Source organism: Sapajus apella, unplaced genomic scaffold (assembly GCF_009761245.1).
Source record: "Sapajus apella isolate SASKATOON/1434 unplaced genomic scaffold, GSC_monkey_1.0 scaffold29, whole genome shotgun sequence".
Taxonomy (NCBI): Eukaryota; Metazoa; Chordata; class Mammalia; order Primates; family Cebidae; genus Sapajus; species Sapajus apella.
In genome coordinates, this window is record NW_022436969.1 from 9,571,267 (window position 1) to 9,594,076 (window position 22,810).

General features: G+C 44.8%; 1 non-coding gene and 1 pseudogene across 1 annotated transcript; both read right to left on the bottom strand.

The window, feature by feature from the left end:
* Positions 1 to 52: 52 nt before the first annotated feature.
* On the bottom strand, positions 53 to 960 carry LOC116561340 (annotated as a pseudogene).
* An 895-nt stretch (positions 961 to 1,855) lies between these two features.
* Positions 1,856 to 1,962, bottom strand: LOC116561627. The gene has a single exon (XR_004273525.1). It is a non-coding gene; the product is annotated as a U6 spliceosomal RNA (small nuclear RNA).
* Between the last annotated feature and the right edge of the window lie 20,848 nt (positions 1,963 to 22,810).

Sequence of the window (22,810 nt, forward strand, 5' to 3'; positions counted from 1 at the left end):
TTATATATATGAAAATTACAGAAATGGCCTCTATACCCTACTCTTGGTCCATTCAAAAGCTCACAAGGACTCCAGTTATAACATAAGGAGTAAGTCCTCCCCCTCCAACTTCTGATAGCCTCTGGCAGTGTCGTAAAATACTCAGTATCACAAGAAACTTCCTGTCAACTTTCAAAGTCATGAACTCCTTTATGTCAGCTTCCATTATAAAATAACGACCTTTGGTATCCTTCGTTTCTTCGTTAATAAATCTGTGATAGAGATTTCTGGCCACAAAATTCATAGACTTTTTTCGTTGATATAGGATTTTATATTTACTAATAACTGCCTTGTTGATTTCTTTAATAGAGTCATTAATTTGACCATAGGTCAAGCGAGATTTCATGCACGAAGGAACACCATTGAACTCGTCAGAAGTTATAAATGGCATTTCCTTAATACTTCTTTGTTCGTTGGGGAACTTCTTTATGGGTCCAGGTTCCACAGCTTTGTTTGGTTCTTCAGAATCAAGATCTGATCCCTTAACCCATCTCTGGGTGACTCTTACTTGTGGCAAATGGGAAGGAATGTTTTCTTTAAGATGTTCTATGTCTTTGTAATCTTCAAGAGATTCACAGAGTTCCTTGAGTGAATTGTTGGTTTGTTCTTGTTGCTGAATTTCCAATTCCAATTTATTTAGAAGTCCATTTGCTACAGTGATCTCATCTCCTATTTTATTTAATACAGTCTTCAAGGTAGGTTCCTGGCCACAGTTTCTTAATGACAAGGTTTTCTTAATATTGCCAGTCTTTTCATTAACATGAGAGCATAATAATTCCAGATCTGAGGAGGCCATCCTTTAAGCATCTCGAGTCAGTCCGGGAGCAAAAGGCTACTCGCCGCTGGGTCTCCAGGCTTGGACAACTGCAGTCTCCGCTGGAGGACGGGGATGGGGAGAGACAGCTCCAGGAGCAAAATTCAAACCACACAGCAGCATGGCATTTTTTTTTTTTTTTTCTTTCTTTAGAAACAGAGTCTAGCTTTGTCTCCCAGACTATGCAGTGGTGCAAACATAGCTCACTGCAGCCTCAAACTCCTGGGTTGGAGCGCTCTTCCCACCTCAGCCTCCTGAGTAGCCAGGAAAGGTATTCATTTCTGAGCTTGGAAAATGTTTGAGCAAGGTCCAGATTCCCCAGCCTCTCATATCCTAGCAAAACTTCTGATCCGGCCTCACACAGTGAACAGGGTGAATGCCCTCCTTACGAGTGCTACGCAGGGGTTTCAGGAAAACACTGCCTGCACCTGGGCCTTGTCTTCACTCCGCATCCCAGCCTAGGAGGTGCTGGCCACCCTTGTCCTGTTCCCAGAACCAGGAGCAGCTCCCCCTCCCCTTTCCTCTCTTCTCCCTGTGCCTGACCAACCCTTCCTTCCTACCGAAGGACAGACTTTGGAAGCTGGAAAGTCACGTGACCATAGACTACAGTGCCTGCCACCCTTCTATACGCCTTCTAAAGTCCACTCTGAAGTTTGTTGTTTTGTTTTTGTTTGTATTGCTTTTTTGTTGTTGTTTTCTTTTTATAATATCTCTAAATAGTTGGAGATCAAACCTTGTCAATAATCGGCTCAGCCAGCCCTAGAGGACAGGGCGTAAAACTCTTCTCTTTGTGACTTAAATTCAGATTTTCCTGCATGTTGTATACTTTCAAAGTACCATGAACGCAGGCAGTGATGATGCTCCAGTTTGTCTCTTGAGTTTTACTTTACCACGTTACCACCAAAGCATCTATCAAACTACAGTTACTTAGAGGGATCACAAGAGATAGGTTTTTTTTTTTTAATGTTTTATTTATTTTTTAAAAAGTGTTATTATTACAAAAAAAATATGGAACACTTCATGAATTTTCGTGTCATCCTTGCACAGGGGCTGTGCTAATCTTCGCTGTATCGTTCCAATTTTAGTATATGTGCTGCCGAAGCAAGCACAACAGAAAGGTTTTGAAGTGGAAAAAAAAAACCACAACATAGGAATCCCAAGGACATCAGAAAGAGGGTTCCGCATATATTATCTCTGGGCTCTGCCTTCCCAGGCAGCGAAAGCACCACTCAAACTAGGCTGTTCAGAAAACTAGAAGTGTACGACTTTAAATCCCCTTGTCTTCTTTTATGGACCAACCATAAACCCAACAACCTGTAGTATCAACAACAAAAAAGTAATTGCTTGAGCTTCTCATTGCCTCGAGACCTAAGTATTGGCCTGGCATGGTGGCTCATGCCTGCCATCTCAGCACTTTGAGAGGCCGAGGTGGGAGGATCGCTTGAGGCCAGGGTTTGAGACCAGCCATGGAAACGTGCATGATGAGACACCATCTCTACCAAAATCATTAAAAAATTAACTGGGCATGGTGGCGTGTGCCTGTAGTCCCAGCTACTTGAGAGGCCAAGGTGGGTGGATTGCATGAGCCCAGGAGTTTGAGGCTGCAGTGAGCCACGATTGTGCCACTGCACTCTAATCTGGGTGACAGAGCAAGATTCTGTCTCAAAAAAAAAAAGAGAAAGAGAAAGAAAGAAAAAGGAAAGAGGAAGGAAGGAAGGAAGGAAGGAAGGAAGGAAGGAAGGAAGGAAGGAAGGAAGGAAGGAAGGAAGGAAGGAAAGAAGGAAGGAAGGAGAAAGAGAAAGAGAGAGAGAGAGAAAGGAGGGAGGGAAGGAAGAGAGGGAGTGAGTGAGGGAGGAAATAAATGCTGGCACTGAGGACCCTTCGGGAGGAATCCGAGGTGCTGCTCCTGGCTTGTCAGAACATCTTTCTCTCCCTGGTTTATGTGTCACCAGGTATGCAGGATGCTTAGTGCTGCTTCCAAACACCTTCTCCTTCCTTGCTGGGTGGGTTGCAGATGAGGGAGATGGATAAGATATGTTTTTTATTTGGGTAAACGCCAATAAAATTAATGCAGGGAAAGAGAGGCCTTCTAGAGGTTGGCATCAGAAATAGTCTGTCAGAATCACCTTTTTCTGTTTCCAGTTCATCAAAGGAATGATACAATCCCTAAGATTTTGAGCTCTCCAGAGGGTTCCAACAGGCAGAGTTGAGAACCATTGATCTATACCTACCAAATAGGAATCATTCTATTAATAAGGCTTTTATAGATCCTCGATGAAAGAGCACTAAATTGGTCCACATGCCTTGATTTATTCAAATAGCTACTATCTGGAAACTCACTCCCAACCTTAGGGCCAGTGTGGTGAAGAGGGAGCTGTCCCCAGTGCGATACTGAGTACCCACCTCCCTTTCCCTTGAATGTGTTGAAAGTGGAAGCTGGCCAAATGAGGAAAGATGTCTCAGAAAACCCCACACCAGGGAGGTTTGAAGAAGGGAAGGCCATTTGCCTCCCATCCCTGACCCCCTGGACTGGGGCTGATTATTATGGGATGACTCCATATGTACAGGTTGTGGGTCTTTTACATCGAACCCATAAGTCGGAGCCACAACTTTTCCCTTTCTGGGTTACTTCCTGGGTGGGGATTCAGATGAAGGCAACGAAACCTCAGGATTTAATTCTCCTTTTTTGGTGTATTCTTTTCCTCCTAAACTTAATGACAAAAGTCCAGATAATTATTTCAATCTTCTGTAGACCCCACGGAAGCCAGGTGCTGTGTATCCCTGCAGAGGGAGCGAGTCACCACGTCCCACAAAGCCACGTGCCCTCTCAGTGCTTCTCTTCCCCAGCCTCAGGCTGCACACCCAGAGAGCCCTGGACGGATGACCCAGGGGTAAGGCAGGTCACCTGGCACAGGGCCACCTCCAGGGTGTTCATGACAGGCAGGAAACGCTGCAGGAACTCAGTCTCCCCACTACTGGGCTCAGCTATCTCACCCACTATCTTTTTATTGGTTAGCTATACTCAATAGTTTTCTTTTCATTCACTCACATAAATCAAGGAGGCCCAAATGTTCCAGATAACTCTAGATAACATAAGTGTGGCAGCAGTTCATACACAGGAAGCCAGAGCAGAGGGAAGAAAGTGGCCCCGTCGAGCAGTAATGGAGCTCAGACAGAGGGAAACTCCCGATGTATTTATAAAGCAGGCGTACACACATACACCAGGTCAGCACCAGCCTAGGAACCTTTTAATCCTCAGTGGAAATAGAAACTGCTGAAGATATACACCTGAAGAGAAATCGGTTTGATGCATAATGTCAACCCCAGACATGTATTTAAAACTATAACAAAGGAGGCAGCCGTATTTGTTTATAGAAAAATATGCCAAAGCTCTATTTTTGCCTCTGCCTCCCAGGTTCAAGCAATTCTCCTGCCTCAGCCTCCCAAGTAGCTGGGATTATTGTACCTGCCACCACAGCTAGCTAATTTTTATATTTTTAGTAGAGACAGCGTTTCACCCTGCTGGTCAGGCTGGCCTCAAACTCCTGACCTCAAGTGATCCGGCTGCCTTGCCCTTCCAAAGTGCTGAAATTACAGGCGTGAGTCACTGCACCCTGTCTCTAGTTTACTTTTTTATTTTCATTACCCTTTTGATTTATCTTAGCCAACCGGCTTTTAAAACATATTGTATCTTTTTGATGAGTTAAGAGCTTCTAGAAAAAACAACAAAGTAAGGAATCCCAGCTTCAGCTTATTATAACATATGGTATTACGAAAATTACTTGGAATTGGGAGGATATTTTTGCTTTGTTTTGTTTGAGATGTGGGGGGTGGGGGGGGTCTCACTACATTGCCCACGCCAGTCTCCAACCCCCAGGCTCAAATGATCCTCCCATCTCAGCCTCCCTAGTAGTTGGGACTATAGGTGTGCACTATCATGCCTGGCTAAGAATTGGGAGTTCTGGCTGTATTCTTCCCCACGTAGAGACTATCCTTATCCACAGAGGTGGGTACAGCCAAATGTTCAAGCCCAGAAGAGTTCATCACTGTTCCATAGGACCTATGCGATCTTGCTGTTCCTCTTGTCCTGAACATGCGAATTCTATACCCAAGGAGAGAAGCAGCTTTGGACTCAGACCAGGATTTCTACTTTCTAGGCACGGAAAATATCTTGCCGCAGATGGGAACTTGAACTGCTGATGGCAAGAGTGGACATTAAGGCACTGGGTGAGAGTGACTGCTCTCCCCACCCCTGCTCCTGGTCACCACACCCCAAGACATGAAAAGCTCACCCTTCCCACCTTCTCTCTCTTTTTTTTTTTTTTTGAAGTGGAGTCTCACTCTGTCGCCAGGCTGGAGTGCAGTGTCACAATCTCAGCTCACTACAACCTCTGCCTCCTGGGTTCAAGTGATTCTCCTGCGTCAGCCTCCCAAGTAGCTGAGATTACAGGTACATGCCACCATGCCTGGCTAATTTTTGTATTTTTAGTAGAGATGGGGTTTCACCATGTTGACCAGGATGGTCTAAATCTCTTGACCTTGTGATTCACCTGCTTTGGCATCCCAATGTGCTGGGATTACATGAGTGAGCCACTGTGCCTGGCCTCCACCTCTCTCGATGAAGGCCCTGGTGACGCAGTGAGAGGGGGTAGCCAGAGAGGTTTCGAAATGGGGAAGCAGATCTCTCATGAACGCTGCACTTTCAGTTGCTGGGCCTGAGCCATTGTCTCATCTCCTTCCCCAGGGCAGCTGAGCACCTCGAGTCAGTGATGGATAGCAGTCTAATGGAACAAAGCCAAGCCAAAGAGGACAGGCAAGCTCATGAGCAAGGCCACCACTAATGGAAGGTTATGCCAGGATCCCCGAAGCCATCCCAAGATGTCCACAGATGCTTGGTCATCAGAAGTGTCAGATTACTGCTTGAAATTTTATAGAACCGTGAGTTAACTGAAAGTAGTACCAGAATAATTACCAGATAGGAAAGACAATAAAAAGAAATCGCACTCCAAAATTTAGATTAAATTTTAGTAATATCTTCAGAAAATACTTTCTTTAGGCTCATGTCATTGAAATATTCAGCATATATATGCATATAATTGTATATGCATATATATGTGTATATATACACATAAGTGTATAGACACAAATATGTATATACATATACATGTATACCTATATATACATATGTATATGTGTATATGCATGTGTTTATATATATCCCTCAGATCTAAATTGCCTGGACAAAAACATTTTCGTTTTGCCCCTCTGGTTTCCCATCTTATTTTCACAACCTTCTTGTGCCATATTTTGAATGTATTCAAGCCTGTTTCCACATAAGATAATTATATATCATCAGAGCATTGCAATGATGTTTTTGCTTTTTAATAAAAACACATTTGGGCCGAGCACAGTGGCTCACGCCTGTAATCTCAGCACTGTGGGAGGCCGAGGTGGGGGGATCACCTGAGATCAGGAGTTCAAGGCCAGCCTGGCCAACATGGTGAAACCCTGTTTTTAAAAAATATATGTAAGAAATTAAAAAACATGGCTGGGCGCAGTGGCTCATGCCTATAATCCCAGCACTTTGGGAGGCTGAGGCGGGTGGATCACGAGGTCAAGAGATCGAGACCATCTGGTCAACATGGTGAAACCCCATCTCTACTAAAAATACAAAAATTAGCGGGGCATGGTGGCGCGCGCCTGTAGTCCCAGCTACTCGGGAAGCTGAGGCAGGAGAATTGCTTGAACCCAGGAGGCAGAGGTTGCAGTGAGCCAAGATTTCACCATTCCATTCCAGCCTGGGTAACAAGAGCAAAACTCCATCTCAAAAAAAAAAAAAATTAAAAAACAAAAATAAATAAAAATAAAAATAAAAACACATTTATAAATCATTGACTTATAATTTGAACACCTTTTTATTAAAAATCAAGATTATATAAGCAATCACTGAGGCTTTGCTCTTGAGTGACTAGGGTTTCTAAGAAATGAGATTAATTATCTAATGCAGTAGTGAGTATTTTCCTTATCCTATCAACTGCACTCAATTTTTCTAGCTCAGAAAGGTTTGAAGCCAGGTGTATGCCTATAGTCCCAGCTACTTGGCAGGCTGGGGTGGGAAAATCACTTTAGCCTAGAAATTTGAGGCCATCCTGGGCAACATAGGAAGGCCATATCTCAAAAAAAATTTTTTTGAATTTGCACACACATTGGCATCTGTTATTTACATATACTTGGATGCTTCAAAGCCTTTTAGATGTTTAAAAGTTTAAGATACACCAGCCAAAAGAAGGCACTGCCGCTGATGAAGAGGACCCTAAGGAATGGGAAAGATCTGATGGGGGCAAGAGTAATTCTGAATTGCTGTCCCAGAGAGCACGGCAAAAGAGTCTCCATTTCCCCTGTGGGGAGAGCTCAGGGCCTGCAGGAGGTGGGAATGCTCAATCTGGGCCTCAGCAAGAACCTCGTTATCACACAGATAGCTCTCCCACCTCGGGGCTTGTTCAGTCCACTCTCCTGCCAACTGCCTCTTTGGTACCTCCTACTAATAGGATTGGGACCGCTCCTTAGCATGTTACTTGGGCAGTTTGCAGAATGCAGGAGGTTTACTAGGTGACCTGGAGGTCCTTTCTGCTTTGTCATGCTCTGGGGCAGACCAGCGGAGGTTGGAACTCTCCCCACACCCCGCCCGCACAACGTGAGCCTTGAGCCATGCCCTCAGAGGCTCTGGCTGACTTCCAGCCAGGTTTTCCTGGAGCCAGGACCAGAGACAGAAGGAATATTCCAGGGCCTTTACATCCACCATTGCCTTTATTTTTATTTATTTATTTATTTATTTATTTATTTATTTATTTTTGAGATGGAGTCTTGTTCTGTTGCCCAGACTGGAGTTTAGTGGGGCAATCTTGGCTGACTGCAGCCCCTGCCTCCTGGGCTCAAGTGATTTTCGTGCCTCAGCTTCCCAAGTAGTTGAGAATACAGGCATGCACCGTCACGCCAGGCTAATTTTTGTATTTTTAGTAGAGATGTGGTTTTGCCATGTTGGCTAGGCTGGTCTCGAACTCCTGACCAGCCCACCAGGTGATCTGCCCACCGTTGCCTTTAATCTTTACTACACATCAATGAGGAAAATGCTGTCATTCTCACTGTACAGATAAGGAAACTAAGGCTCAGAGAGCTCAAGGAACAAAAAAAAAAAACCCCGTAAGATGGGTGAGTTCTTGACACCAGTCCAAGGGGCAGAATCCCCAAGGTTCTAGAAGTTCCACAGACCCAGAGCCAATGTCTGATATCTTCAGATGAAACCTCTAGAATTTTATGAAGCTTTGTTCAGGCCACACAGGGGAAACTAGGGATTGGAGGGGGGCCACGAGGAGGAGCAGGCCTGCCAATGTGACTCTGGAAAATTCCCCTTCCCAGGGAGCTCCTGCCCTAATACCGTACAGACGGTGGCTTTCCCTCCTAAGCCTGCCGCAAGAAGACTCAGATAGGAAAGAACTTCATAGCTTAGAAACTGAAGGCATGTTCTATGCCTGGCAGGGAACGTCGGGAGGAGCCAGCCCTTCCAGGTGGTGAGGAGGTTGTCTGTGCAAGGGTCAGTCCCAGCAGCACCATCTGTAGGTGAGCTCACTTTATTAAGGACATTTCCCATGGAACGAGATGTTTGTTTTTTATTTTTTATTTTTTTTTTATAAGATGGGGTTTCACCATGATAGCCAGGCTGGTCTTGAACGCCTGACCTCAGATGATCCACCCACCTCGGCCTCCCAAAGTGCTAGGATTACAGGTGTGAGCCACCGTGCCCAGCCGAGATGTTTGTTTTAAAAGAAAAGCTGTTCAGCCGGGCTTGATGGCTCACGCCTGTAATCCCAGCACTTTGGGAGGCCGAGGCGGGCGGATCACAAGTTCAGGAGTTCCAGACCAGCCTGGCCAATATGGTGAAACCCTGTCTCTAAAGAAAAAAAAAAAAAGAGAGAGGCCAGGCGTGGTGGCTCATGCCTGTAATCCAAGCACTTTGGAGGCCAAGGGGGGTGGATCATCTGAGGTCGGGAGTTCAAGATCAGCCTGACCAACATGGTGAAACCCCGTTTTAAAAAAAAAAGCTGTTCATGGACACTTGTGCAGGTTCATCATGTGAGAAAGCCACAGCGAACAGTAGAGGCAGGAATCCCCTGCCCCCCAGCTTTCTCTCCACATGGCCTCGAAGGCAGGTGCAGGAGCTGTGGACACCAGGGTCTCCAGGAGCCCAGGACTTTGCTTGAGTAGGAGGGAGGCCAGCCAGCACAAGGAAAATCTTTGGAAACTGGGCTCAATTAAAGTTCCTGGATTATCTTTCCCCAATACCCTCCGTACCCCTCCCTTCCCTCATTTAAAAATAGACGAACTGGGCATGGTGGCTCACACCTGTAATCCCAGCACTTTGGGAGGCCAAGGTGGGAAGATCACTTCAGCTCAAGAGTTGGAGACCAGCCTGGGCAATATAGTGAGACCCCACCTCTACAAAAAGTTAGCCAGGTGTGGTGGCTGTAGACTAGGTGCCTGTGGTCTCAGCTATTCGGGAGGCTGAGGCAAAATCACTTAGGCCTGGGAGATGGAAGTGGCAGTGAGCTGTGATCATGTCACTGTACTCCAGCCTGGACAACAGAGCAAGACCCTGTCTCTAAAAAATTTTTTATTTATTTTTTTTATTTTTTTTTTTGAGACAGAGTTTCACTCATGTTACCCAGGCTGGAGTGCAATGGCGCGATCTCGGCTCACCGCAACCTCCGCCTCTTGGGTTCAGGCAATTCTCCTGCCTCAGCCTCCTGAGTAGCTGGGATTACAGGCACGCACCACCATGCCCAGCTAATTTTTTGTAGTTTTAGTAGAGACGGGGTTTCACCATGTTGACCAGGATGGTCTCAATCTCTTGACCTCGTGATCCACCCGCCTCGGCCTCCCAAAGTGCTGGAATTACAGGCTTAAGCCACCGCGCCCGGCCTTTTAATTTTTTTTAAAGAATTTTAAAAATTTGAAAAAGGAAGAAACAGTCATTCAAAAGATCAACAATTGCCGTTCTTTGGGTCAAAATATTCCACACAGTGAACTTTCTCTGAAATCCTTTGCCCCGGAAAGGAAGTATTTGGATACACAGCATATTTCCTCCTAAAGAAGAAAATAAGCATTGAAATAGAAAAAGCTTAATTTTATTATTGTCTGGGATAATGATGGTAATTCAGTCATATTTTTATTATAATAATTATTATTTTTTTCTTTTTTTCTGCCTAGATTTCAGAAGAGTAACTCTTAATGTTGAAATAGCTTAATAATTAACAGGCTCAGAGCATCTTCATTGCCCAGGGTAATTTCCCTGTGTAGAACTTTCAGTGGCTCCCCACTGCCCACAGAAGGCCAAGCTCTTTGGCAAAGAACATGGTCCTAACCCAGACTAAGTTTTGACTCCTCTTTCTATTACAACTGAAGCAGGCTCTGTTCTTTCCTCCATAACCTTGAGAACCATCAACTCATTCCTAGAATTGCCTTCTCCTTTATCTGTCCTCTGAACTCATCCCTTAGGATTCTGTTCAAATATTATTAATACTTCTTTTCCTAATAATAATTTCTCATTCCCAATCATGTTCATTATTCTCTCCCCTCTTTTTTTTTGTCTCTCTCTGTCACCCAGGCTGGAGTGCAGTGGCATGATCTCAGCTCACTGCAGACTCCACCTCCCAGGTTCAAGTGATTTTTGTGCCAAGTAGCTGGGACTATAGAAGTGTGCCACACGCCTGGCTAATTTTTGTATTTTTAATGGAGATGGGATTTCCTTATTTTGGCCAGGCTGGTCTCAAACTTGTAACTTGAGGTGATCCACCTGCCTTGGCCTCCGAAAGTGCTAGGATTATAGGCGTGAGCCACTGTGCCTGGCCTACTCTCCCCTCTTTGACTCCACGTTTAATCACTATATGTGTCTCATGATGCATTTAATGATTTGTTTGCCCATCTGTCCCTGCCACTACATTGTGATCTTAACAACCAGGAGCTTGGTGTTTGCTAATGGATGCCTCTAGAATCTAGCGTAGGCTATTGAAAGGACAGCCTTAAGCATCACTTTGCTGTAAAGTGGGAAAAAATATTACCTGTCAGCATTTTCATGAGATTAATATTTTATGCAAAGGGCCTAGCATATTGCCCAGAACATAGTACCTATCCATTAGCATCAGTATCCATAAGACTAACAATATTCATGTTATGTTTGTTAAATGAATGCTTAAATCTTGCTTTATAAAATTATGGTCACATGGTCAGGTAAAAGTACCCTTAATTAGATTTGGGCAAAGCTGGCGAGATAAGAGAAGGCAGTTTGGAGGCAAAGCTACAGGGTGAATTCTGGAATGACAACACCTCCTTGCTGACTCACTTAGCCAGCTTCCAAGGCTCTACAAATTAGCCAGTCAGTATTAATCACCAGCCCAGCCCTCAAGGCAATCAGATCCAGGATAGCCAGCTGATAACATTCCTGGAGTTCTAACAAAACACTGAAGACTTATGAGGCAAGGACAGTGGTGGATACGAACATAAATCAGGTGTTTTCCTGGCTCTCAAAGAGCTCACAATTTCATGTGGACAGCAGAGACCTATACAAGGGACAACAAGACAAGCTGGAATTTGGCAAATGTTATAGTAGAGATACAAGCAAAATATGTTGATGGCACGAAAGAATGCAAGATGAATTTTATTTGAGGGAAGGGGAAGCAGGAGTGCAGGTTTATTCTGTGTCCATGCTGGGCTGGGGGTAGCTCATTTGGTCTTCATAATATTGTGAGGTAGAGAATGTTGGCCGGGCGTGGGGGCTCATACCTGCAATCCCAGCACTTTGGAAGGCTGAGGTAGGAGTATCGCTTAAACCCAAGGAGTTCAAGACCAGGCTGGGCAACAAAGCAAGACCCCATCTCAAATAAAGAGTGTTAACCTACTTTAGAGATGAGCACGCTAAGGCCCAAGGAGGTGAGGTAATTTGACTAAATCACACTGATAGTTACACTAGACTTCAAATGAAGGCTTGTCAGGTTTTGATGCCAACACTCTATTGCACCAGCCTAATCCCCAAGGGAGCTGAAATGGCCACGTGGAAGCAGCACAACCAAATAGAGAGAATGAGCGTCCCATCTAGAAGGGATCATGTAGACAAAAATCCAAAGAAAAACGTTCAAAGATGGCGTGTGTGTGTGTGTGTGTGTGTGTGTGTGTGTGTGTGTGTGTGTAGGAAAGGGGAATGGAAGGAGGGAGTCATGCTGGAAAAAAGCCTGGCAGACTAGGGCCAGATCACTGAGTACTCTGAGTTTTAGTCCTAAGGTAACGTTGTTTATGAAATAATGATAATGAAACTATAATAATAATAATATTATAGGCCGGGCGCAGTGGCTCAAGCAATCTTGAGGGTTGAGTGGGTGACAGAGCGAGACTCCATCTCAATAAATAAATAATAAAGTACATGGGAGGATGTGCCTTGTATATGCAAAGGGGTGCACCTGCAATCCCAGCACTTTGGGAGGCTGAGGTTGGCAGATCACAAGGTCAGGAGTTCGAGACCAGTCTAGCCAACATAGTGAAACGCTGTCTCGGCTATAAATACAAAAATTAGCCGGGCGTGATGGCACACGCCTATAATCCCAGCTACTCGGGAGGCTGAGACAGGAGAATCACATGAACCTGGGAGGCGGAGGTTGCAGTGAGCCAAGATCACACTATTGCACTCCAGCCCAGGCAACAGTATGAGACTCCATCTCAAAAAATAATAATAATAACAATAATAATATATAGTGCCTTTATTTTTTTTTCAGTTTTATTGAAATGTAAATGACAAATGATTATTTTATACAGTACCAGGTACAGTGGTTCATGCCTTTAATCTCAGTGCTTTGGGAAGCCAAGGCAGGAGGATTGCTGGAGTTCAGGAGTTCAAGACCAGCCTGGGCAACATAACTCTACAAAACATTTAAAAATTAGCCAGTCATGGTGGCATGCACCTGTAGTCCTAGTTGTTCGGGAGGCTGAGGTGGGAGGATTGCTTGAGCCTGGGAGTCTGAGGCTGCAGTGAGCTATTATCGCACTACTGCACTCCAGCCTGGGTGACAGAAAAGAACTTCTCTCAAAAACTTTTTTAAAAAATTGTATACAGTTGGCCAGGCACAGTGGCTCACACCTGTAATCCCAACACTTTGGGAGACTGAGGCTGGTAGATCACTTGAGCTAGGAGTTTAGGATTAGCCTGGCCAACATGGTGAAAACCCATCTCTACAAAAAATACAAAAATTAGCCGGGCTTGGTGGGGTGCACCTATAGTCCTAGCTACTTGGGAGGCTGTGGTGAGAAAATCACTTGAACCTGGAAGGTGGAGACTGCAGTGCACCAAGATCACGCCACTGCACTCCAGCCTGGGGGACAGAGTGACACCCTGTCTCAAAAAAAAAAAAAATGTATACAGTCTTGCATTCATTGAAGTATAGAGTAGATTAAAAAATAAAAATAATAAAAATAAATATTGTATATAGTAGGCTTTCTGTATCCATGGGTTCCACATCCATAGATTCAACTAACCATAGGTCAAACATTTTTGGAAAAAAATTTATGTTTCTATGGAACACAAACAGACTGTTTTTCTTGTCATGATTCCCTAAGCAATACAGTGTAACTACTATTTACATCGTATTTATATTGTATTAAGTATTATAAGGAATCTAGAGATGATTTCAAATATACAGGAGGACCAGCCTGGCCATCATGGTGAAACTTCATCTCTACCAAAAAATACAAAAATTAGTTGGGCTTGGTGGTGGACAACTGTAATCCCAGTTACTCGGGAGGCTGAGGCACGAGAATCACTTGAACCTGGGAGGCACAGGTTCCAGTGAGCCAAGATCATGCCATTGCACTCCAGCCTGGGTGACAGAGTGAGACTCCAGCTCAATAAATAAATAAATAAATAAAGTACACGGTAGGATGTGCCTTGCATATGCAAAGACCACACCATTTTATATCAGGGACTTGAGCATCTGTGGATTTTGATATTTTTGGTAGGGATTGGGGGGGTCCTGGAATCCATAGGTACCAAGGGACAACTGTATATTTAAAATGTACAATGTGATGTTTCAAAACATATATACACTGTGAAATGGTCACCACAATCAAGCTAACTATCCTTCACCTCACATACCTTTTATTTTTTATTTTTATTTTTATTTTTTCAGATGGAGTTGCCAGGCTGGAGTGCATGGTGTGATCTTGGCTCACTGCAACCTCAGCCTCCTGGGTTCAAGCGATTCTCCTGCCTCAGCTTCCCAAGTAGCTGGGAATACAGGTATGCAACATCATGCCCAGCTAATTTTTGTATTTTCAGTAGAGACAGGTTTTCACCATGTTGGCCAGGATGGTCTCAATCTCTTGACCTTGTAATCCAACCACCTCAGCCTCCCAAAGTGCTGGGATTACAGGCATGAGCCACCATGCCCAGCCATACTTTTCCTTGTTATTTTTTGTGGTGAGAACATTTAAGATCTATTCTCTCAGAGAATTTCAGGCATACAATCCGGTCTTTTAACTACAGTCACCATATTGTACCTTAGATCTCCATTACTTATTCATCTTGCTTAGCTGAAACTTTGTACCCTTTCACCAACATTTCCCCATTTTCCTGTCCCGACAGTCCATGGCCACCACCATTCCACTCTACTTCTATGAGTTCCACGTTTTTGGATTCTACCTACAAGTGAGATCATACGGTATTTGTCTTTCTGTGTCTGGCTTAAGTCACCCAACATACTGTCCTCCAGGCTCACCAATGTTGTTACAATATAGTGCCTTTCTTACGACCAACTTAAGGGTATTTCATATCTATGATGTCCATTTCCTGCTGACATTTGCCCCATTTTATGGATCGGGACACTGAGACAAGCACTTGTTTCAATAACTTGTGCAAAGTCATGACACAAGAGGCAGAGCAGACCCTTGGATACCTAGACCCTGACACTCCACTGTGCTCTAGACAAAACGGAAGATGTGAACCCTGAGCCTCAGTTTCCTCATCTGTAAGATGGAGATAATACCTACAGGGTTGTCTCAAAGAGATTTTGCAACTTCACAAGATCGCACAGCAGGGGTGGGAGTGTGGGGGGGGGCGGCGGATATACTGATAGGGAGATAAGCAAATATTTCCTGTAACCCTGGAAATGTCAATAGGGCCCTTAGCAAAAGAGAGACTATCTGGAAGAGAGACTATCTGGAAGAGAGAAATCTACAACTGAAAGAGGCTGTGATGATGGGCACTCAGGAAAGGAAACCACCACCTTTGCACATCTGAGCCACTAACAATGACTTTTGTTGCTGAATGTGCTTCTTTGCTCCTACTAGTAAAGTCTTGTCAAACAGGAAACAGGTTTGTAAGGCAACGGGGTCCCTGTGAGTTCAAACTTCGGCTTTCAAATGTTCTTACAAGATGCACAATTGGCACCAACTTACAGGAAATATTTAATTGGAATCGGAAGGCGCTGGCTCCACGGGCCTGGTTTTATATTGTCTACAGGCTTCTGCTGAAATGATTCTGGTGTGTGAGCATCAGTCACTCGCTTATTTATATTTGCCAAGGGGGAGTAAAAGCAAAACATAGTCCAAGGGTGTTTCTGGGGCACAAGTGCAGTCTGCACGGGGTTAGGAAAAGAATCGGGGAGAAAAACTGCCATGCAAAAATTCCTCGTAGAAAAGAGAAGGGCTGGGACTGGACCCAGAGTGACATATTTATGAGCTCAGTATCAGTTGCTTGAGCTGATAAGCATTGGTCATTAAAGGAAGGAAAAGTCACCTTTGTGTATATAAAATATACAAGATTCATAGTCTGAAAAGACTGAACAGGAAAGCATTAGGTAAATAGAGGATATCCCTTAAAGTATAATGTGAAAATCAAATTACTTCAAGAAGGAAGAATGTAGGTGTTTCTTTGTGAGATGTTGAGAAAACTAATGACTCTTTAATTTGAAATCAGCATTAACTGGCTGAGCCTTTTGTGACTCAGTTCTGAAAATGTAGGGCAAAGAAGTGCCTCCTCCCCAAAAGCCCTTTGGTCCTCCTTTTACATGTTCCCTGCCTGGCCTCCACACTGGCTGAGGTGACGGGTTAACTGCATGGAGGTCAGGCGCTCAGATCTGCCTCTCAGTGAGATTGGGCACATTACCTGTTTCTTCAAGTCGTCTTCCTCTTTAAAAAAAACAAAAAACAAAAAACCTTTTGTTTATTTATTTATTATTTGTTTCTTTTAGAGGCAGAGTCTCACTCTGTCGTACAGGCAGACATGCAGTAACATGATCATAGCTGACTGCAGCCACAAATTTCTGGGCTCAAGCGATCCTCCCACCTCAGCCTCCCAAGTAGCTGGGACTACGGGGCATGCAACTGTGCCTGGCTCTTTATTTCTTCATTTGCAAAATATGGATAATAATGGTCCTTGTCTCCTGAGATTGTGAGGATTACATTGGAAAGTGCACTTCGGCTGCCTGCCCCCAAGCCTGATCTATAACAAGCATTCTGTAAAGGTTAAGTTCTTGTTATCATTGTTCCGAAGACCACTGGTCTTCCCAGAGATTTCCAAACCCCAGAGGAGTTTTGCAATTATTCCAACAAAGTGTCAAGGAATGAATTCTTCCAATACTCTCAAAGAGGTAAGTTTAATTTTAACAACAATTTGATAGTCTAGAGCACCTTGGAAGGTGAGGGTGGGAGTGGGGACAGAAGAGCATTTCCTGGAAATTCTATCATGATTTCATTTTCTAATCCCCAAACGACCTTGGTCCATGGGGATGCTGGCTGGCCCTCCCTCCCTCACCCCAGGCGTTGGTTTTTTTGCAGTCGTCAGCTCTGATGTCATCAGTGGCCCCTAGATTAGGCCTCCCAGAGTAGACAACAGTACCCTCCACCTCCTGTCCCCCTTCAGAGACCACTAACCCTTCCTTATCCCTTATTTCTACTTCCTCTCGGAACCTGCAGGATTCCGGTCTGATAAGCATATCTTCATTAGAAGTCAGACTTTGCATATCTCAGGAGCCACCCTGACCCTCGGAATATTCACCTCCATAATCCGCTAACTGGCCTGTCCCCATTCAGTCACAATTGTAGGTTCCTGCAAAATGATGGTTTGTGACAAATGTTCTTCCCTCGGGCTAGGTTAGAAAAGATTTTCTCCAGAAGAAAACAGACTGGAAAAATACCTTGTTTTTGTAGAATGTTCTATCATGCAGGATAAACTTTGTCCACGTACACTGTGGGATGTGGCGCTCGGGCGCTCCTGCTTGCCAGAGAGCTGACTGCATGGGGCAAAAGTTGCTCATGGAAGCCTCAGTTTTCATTTCTTTTTTTTTTTTTTAAATTGACAGATAAGAGTTGTACTGACTGGGCACAGTGGTTCACGCCTGTAATCCCAGCACTTTGGGAGGCCGAGGTGGGCTGATTGCTTGAGCCCAAGAATTTGAGAGCAGCTTAGGCAACATGGTGAAACCCCATCTCTACAAAAAATTAGCTGACTATAGTGACACACACTTGTGGTCCCAGCTACTTGGGAGGCTGAGGTGGGAAGTCGAGGCTGTAGTGAGCCATGATGGCACCACTGCACTCCAGCCTGGGTGAGAGAGTAAGGCTCTGTCTCAAAAAAAAAGAAGGCTGGGCGCAGTGGCTCATGCATGTAATCCCAGCAATTCGGGAGGCCAAGGCGGGTAGATCACGAGGTCAGGAGATCGAGACCATCCTGGCCAACACGGTGAGACCCTGTCTTAAAAAAAAAGAAAAAAAAGAGTTGTACATATTTTTTGGGGGGGCACATGTGATATTTTGATACCTGCATACAATGTGTAATGATCATATCAAGGCAACTGGTATATCCATCACCTCAAACATTTATCTTTACATTGTGTTGAAATTTTCCTAAAAGCTCGTTTTTCGGCCTGGTTAGAAATAGACGCGTGGGCACTCTTTCTCCGCTTTTTCCCTTCTCAAGCCTCTATGATCTCTTCCTCAGTAAAATACATTCCTAGTTTGATTTTAAGTCATTCCTCATAACCCCTGAACTGAATTCACTGAAAATGAAAACCTCAGAGACATTGTAACACTCCTCTCCATCTCACACCTCACAAATCCATCAGCAAATTCTAGGTTGCTTCTGTTTATTTTCCGAACCCACCCACTCCTCATCCCTTGCAGCGTTCCTGATCTGGTCCAACCCACCACTAGCTCCTACCTGGTTTTCTGCAAGAGTATCTTAACTGGGCTTCTGGCTTCTACCCTGTCCCTCTGGTGTCCATCTCCACACAGCAGCCAGAGAGATCTTTTTAAAACTTAGCTTAGGCCCAGCACAATGGCTCATATCTGTAATCCCAGCACTTTGGGAGGCCAAGGCTAGTGGATCACTGAGGTTGGGAGTTTGAGACCAACCTGGCCAATGTGGCGAAACCCCGTCTCTACTAAAAATACAAAAAATTAGCTGGGTGTGGTGGTACATACCTGTAATCCCAGCTGTGAGGGAAGCTGAGGCAGAAGAATCGCTTGAACCCGGAAGGTAGAGGTTGCAGTGAGCCAAGATCGCGCCACTGCACTCCAGCCTGTGCAACGAGTAAAACTTTGTCTCAGAAAAATAAATAAATAAATAAAACTTAGGTCAGATCATGTCACTTCTCTGCCCAAAACCCTCCAATCCCCCAACCCCATCCCGAGAAAAGATGCAGCCTCTATGAGGCCTGCAAGGCAAGGCTGTGTAGCCTCCAGCCTCTCTCCCCTCACCTGTTGTGCTCCCCCTTGCTCGGTCCTTCTGCAGCCACACTGGTCTCCTCGTGGTTCCTCCAACATGCCAAGCATAGCCCTACTCCAGGGCCTTTGCAGGTTCCATCTGCCCTGGATGGGTCTGCCCCAGATGGCCACATGGCTCACTCTCTCACCTCCTTCGGCTCTTTCTTGGAATCTCACCTTAATGAAGCCTCCCAGACTGCCATATTTAAAATTGCAGCCCCTGCTCTCCTAACCTCTAAGTTTACTTTTTTCTTTCTTTTTCTCCACATCATCTCCACCATTCAATGGGTATTTAGTTGATCTTTGTTTTGCTGAGTTTAGATCTCATCTCTCTAGACCTCACTAGAATGTAAATTCCACCAGGGCAGGGATTTTGTCTGCTTTGTCCCGGTATTTCAGTGCTTATGCCTGATTCCAGTAGATGCACTATTACATTTTATATTCAAGCTCAACAGATGAGTGAATAAGATGGAAGTGCTTCATCGCTGTCACAACTGATGTGTTCATTCAATCGAGAGAGTAAGCACTGCTTAAATCCCATCTTCCACTGTTTATCTGCTGTGTGACGTGTAACAAGACGCTTAACCTCTTAGGTTAAGTCTTATGTTCTGATGAGTAAAATGAGTGACAACAGTTCTGCCTCATAAGACCGTGTGGCTACATAAGTTTATAAAGGCCAGGCACGATGCTCATACCTGTAATCCCAGCACTGTGGGAGGCTGAGGCAGGCAGATCACTGGAGGCCAGAAGTGATGAAACCTGGCCAATATGATGAAACCTCATCTCTACTGAAAACACAAAAAGTAGCCAGGCATAGTGGTGCACGCTTATTGTCCCAGCTACTGGGGAGGCTGAGGAAAGAGAATCGCTTGAACCCAGAAGGCAGGGGTTGCAGTGAGCCAAGATCATGCTACTGCACTCCAGAGTGAGACTCTGTCTTAAAAAAATAAAGTTATGCCAGGCACGGTGGCTCAAGCCTGTAATCCCAGCACTTTGGGAGGCCGAGGCGGGTGGATCACGAGGTCAAGAGATCGAGACCATCCTGGTCAACATGGTGAAACCCCATCTCTACTAAAATACAAAAAATTAGCTGGGCATGGTGGCGTATGCCTGTAATCCCAGCTACCCAGGAGGCTGAGGCAGGAGAATTGCCTGAATCCAGGAGGTGGAGGTTGCGGTGAGCCGAGATCGTGCCATTGCACTCCAGCCTGGGTAACATGAGTGAAACTCCGTCTCGAAAAAAAAAATAAATAAAAAAAATAAAGTTATAAAAGGTGCTTTGTCTAGCGCTTGGATATGTGTCAGATATATCTGATAGTATTATTGTTATTATTACTAGTATTGTTGTTGTTATTCTCGGATATCATGATACCCTAAGTAAAACTCTTCAGCCACTGGGTGGAAGAAAAAAGAACATGGAATTCTTTTATAACCAGCTACCAAATAGGAGAGTGCTGCAACCTAGGAATCTTGAATTTCTCATTAGAAGCTGCTGCATTCTAATACTGTAACATGCACCATTAATAACTTCCTTACAGAAGCTAAAAAAGGGCATGGTAGGAAGTAGAAAAATATTTTCCAACCACTGCAGATGACAAAATAGATTCCCTGCATTAATCAAGTATTTTCTTCTTCCAATGGTGTAATCTCAAGTACATGACACAAGATAAACACAGAGCCATGCTCCATTAAATTTATGAAAGGATGTTGTTTATTTTTATCACATTTATTGAACTTGAAAGATATCCTTTAGTTCTCAAATCAACTTCGGCGTGCATGTTTATTTCTGGGTTCCTGAGTGCTTTAACAATTAACAAAGATCTGATCTTTCACCTCCTGAAATGCAGGCCAGTCACATGCCAGGGGGCAGAGGTTTGAAGATGGTTTGCGTGGTGTTGCGTGGCACTGATATGTCGAGGTATTACAGCAGCTTTTTCTGGCAGTTTAAGGCAACCTGAAATTCTGAAAGATTTCAAAAATTGGAGTGGGGCTGGGCACTGTGGCTCAGGCCTGTAATCCCAGCACTTTGGGAGGCTGAAGCAGAAGGATTACTTGAAGTCAGGAGTTGGAGACCAGCCTGGGCAACATAGAGAGATTCTAATCTCTGCAAAAAAAATAAATAAAATAAATTAGCCCGCCATGGTGGCATGTGCCTGTAGTCCCAGCTACTCGGGAGGCTGAGGTGGGAGGATTGCTTGAGCCCAGGAATTTGAGGCTGCAGTGAGCTATGATCATGTCACTGAATTCCAGCCTGGGTGACAGAATGGGACCCCAACTCTCAACAAAGAATGAAAAGAAAGGAAATGGGAGTGGTTCTGTCTGCCAGGAGAGTCAATCGACTCCAGTTAGGCTATTTGGATCCTCACATAGGCCTCTAATGAATGGTAACAGCTTGGCCCATACTTCCGAGCAATTTGGTGCTCTTGCCACAGCCTATGCTAGGAGTGTCCTAGAAATAACCCTCAAAACCCCTTCGCTAGCTGCAGGGGTTGACCTCCCTCAACCATAACCTCCCCTCAACCCTCCCCACTACTGCTGTTTTCCTCTCTGGAGAAGTCTGAGGAATGAAGAGGTCAAGGCTAGGATGATGAATGGAAGTCACACACATGTTGCCTCCAGCTCTGATTCTACACTCACACTTCCCTGTCTTGAGGTCCCTCCGCTCAGGGAATTGTGAGGCAGAAGCCTTCTCCATCTTTTATTCTTTACTATCCTCTTGTTTGTTTGTTTGTTTGAGACGAAATTTCACTCTGTCACCCAGGCTGGAGAGCAATGGCATGATCTTGGCTCACTGCAACCTCCGCCTCCCGGGTTCAGGCAATTCTCCCGCCTCAGCCTCCCCAGTAGCTGGGATTACAGGCACATACCACCATGTCCAGCTAATTTTTGTATTTTTAGTAGAGACAGGGTTTCACCATGTTGGCCAGGCTGTTCTGGAACTCCTGACCTCGTGATCTGCCCACCTGGGCCTCCCAAAGTGCTGCGATTACAGGTGTGAGCCATCACCCCCAGCCTCTTTTCTATCCTCTTAATAACAGAAGTATCAAACTTATTTTTAACTCCAAATAAAAGTAAAGTTGGGATTTCAGATATTTTATCATTTTCTGTTGAGAGAGAATAGCTAAGAATAAAAGATGGAGAAGTCTACATGGCCTAACAACCCCTGGTCCGCTTTCATTTCAGAAACAGAGCAGAGGGACCCGGGACAAGGAAATGCATCAGTGTGTACTGCCAGACAGAATCGTGAAAAGTAGATCAATGCTCTAGGAGGGCTCAAGATGTTCTCCAAATCATGGGCAGCAAGCATGCCATGACTAAAGTACTGAGGGCTGAGTGAGGCAGCCCTAGGGTCTTGATTTCTGAGGCTTACCAGCTCAAAGAACTTCCACTATTAGACAGGAAATTCTGCAAGCTCCGCATGCATCCCACTAACATTTCCAATAAACGTCCTTCCCAAAAGATTTAGTCTAGGACCAGGCCAGTATCCTCCTCCCTACTCTCCACTAAACACACACACACACGCACACACACACACACACACCCTACACACATGCACACACGCACACATGCTGCACCCTCACTAGTAGTATTAAGCTCCCAACCAATTGCATATTCAAAAATCAACCTTGGCTGGGCACAGTGGCTCATGCCTATAGTTCCAGCACTTTGGGAGTCTGAAGTGGGAGGATCACTTGAGCCCAGGAGCTTGAGATCAGCCTGGGCAACATAGAGAGACCTTGTCTCTACAAAAATTAGCTGTGTATGGTGGCACATGCCTACAGTCTCAGCTACTTGGGAGGTTGAGGTGAGAGGATCACTCAAGTCCAGGAGTTCAAGGCTATAGTGAGCTATGATCATGCCACTGTACTCCAGCCTGGGCAACAGAGTGAGACTCTATTTAAAAAAAAAAACTCAACCTTTCTGGACATTCAATTCACATCACAATGATAGTTGACACTGATGCCTATGGTCAGATCCTCAGAAAAGCTGTTACTCCCATTAAAATATCAATAGTGAGCGAAATATATCCAGTGTATTCCCAGAAACGGTTCCCTCTGCGGTGGGATGAAGACCAGCTTCCATTTCTGCCTTTGGGTCACCTGCCTCCAGTGCCCAGAATGAGGAGAGGAGAACCCGTGGCCAGCAGGGAATCCTGAA